A 1,864-nucleotide genomic window follows, 5' to 3' on the forward strand; every position below is an offset into this window, starting at 1 on the left:
GGGTCCTGATATAAGGGTCTTTTTCTCTCCCCATTCTGTGCCCACAGTGTCCCTCCCTTCCATGGACAGTACTGCTGGTCTTTTTAGCTACCAACTGTCTCTGCCCTTCCTACTCTCTTCGATGTGGCCTCTTCTCTACATTTAGCTGTGCAGAGTCTATTCTGCCAGTCTTCATTTCACTATCTGGGTTATTTATACAATGTGGATGTTACCTAGTTGCATCCCTGGGTCAAGTTGAGTTTAAGGTCCTGCTACTCCACCATCTTCCCCTGAAGTTCTGAATGCTCTTTTAATACATATATTTATATGATTTTGGGGGGGGGGGGTTGCTGAGTACTCCTACTCCACCATCTTCCCCTGAAGTTCTGAATGCTCTTTTAATACATATATTTATATGATTTTTTTGGGGGGGGTTGCTGAGTACAGTATACTTTATTGATGGTACATGACAAGATGGGGCTCCTCAAGCTCCTCCCCTTCTTCAGGGGGACTGGGATAGAAACTGTGGAGGACAGGAGATTCTCAGTGTGTTGGGGGATGAGTTGAGGCAAGGACTCTCCAGCAACTGAGGGCCTCTCTCTTCCTCTTGTTCTCGCTGGGGCTGGTGGTCCAGGGGGCTCTTACTCCTTGGAGGCCACGTGGACCATAACGTCCACCACCTGGTTGCTGTAGCTCAATTCATTGTGATACCAGGAAATGCGTTTGACAATGTGGTCATTGAGAGCAATGCCAGCCCCAGCATCAAAGATGGAAGAGTGGGTGTCACTGTTAAAGTCACAGGAGACAACCTGGTCCTCAGTGTAGCCTAGGATGCCCTTGAGGGGGCCCTCTGATGCCTGCTTCACCACCTTCTTGATGTCATTCTATTTGGCAGCTTTCTCCAGGCAATAGGTCAGATCTATAACTGACACGTTGAGGGGAGGGACATGGAAGGCCATGCCAGTGAGCTTCCCATTCAGCTCAGGGATGACCTTGCTTACAGCTTTGGCAGGGCCAGTATAGAAGCAAGGATGATGCTCTGGGCAGCCCTTCAGCCATCACGCCACAGCCTCACAGAGGGGCCATCCATGGTCTTCTGGGTGGCAGTGATGGCATGGACTGTGGTCATGATGCTGAAGTTGTCATGGATGACCTTGGTCAGAGGTGCCAAGCAGATCGTGGTGCAGGATGCACTGCTGACAATCTTGAGGAGTTGTCACACTTCTCATGGTTCATGCCCATTACAAACATGGGGCATCAGCAGAAGGGGCAGAGATGATGATCCTCTTGGCCCCACACTTCAAGTGAGCCTCAGCCTTCTCCACGGTAGTGAAGACCCCAGTGGACTCCACAACATACTCAGCACCAGAATCACCCCATTTGATGTTGGTGGGATCTCACTTCTGGAAGATGGAGATGGGCTTTCCATTGATGACAAGTTTCCTGTCCTCAGCCTTGACTGTGCCATGGAATTTGCCATGGGTGGAATCATACTCGAATATGTAGACCATGTAGTTGAGGTCAGTGAAGGGGTCATTGATGGCGACAATATCAGCTTTGCCAGAGTTAAGACAGCCCTGGTGACTAGGCACCCAATACGGCCAAATCCATTTACTCTGACCTTCACCATCCTGTCTCAGGGATGCAGCTGGCACTGCACCAGAAGATGTAGCTGTCTGTCCAATGGGGAGGAGTGAAGAGCCCTAACATGATTTTTAAAGTTAAATGAAATATGCAGAGCCCTCTGCTACATCACTGAATCAAATCTCTTTCTCTCTAGTGACAGTTGAAATATTTCAAGAGTTGTTTTGTTTAAGCTGCAAAACTCTAGTTTTCTCATCTCTACCCTCCCATTATTGCCCTCTACATGCACAAAATGTCAATG

At 48.7% G+C, this 1,864-nt stretch overlaps 1 pseudogene; it reads right to left on the reverse strand.

Annotated features, from left to right (window-relative positions):
• Positions 1–543: 543 nt before the first annotated feature.
• LOC118522974 (glyceraldehyde-3-phosphate dehydrogenase pseudogene) lies at positions 544–1,609 on the reverse strand (annotated as a pseudogene).
• Between the last annotated feature and the right edge of the window lie 255 nt (positions 1,610–1,864).

This window comes from Halichoerus grypus, chromosome 4 (assembly GCF_964656455.1).
Source record: "Halichoerus grypus chromosome 4, mHalGry1.hap1.1, whole genome shotgun sequence".
Lineage (NCBI taxonomy): Eukaryota > Metazoa > Chordata > Mammalia > Carnivora > Phocidae > Halichoerus > Halichoerus grypus.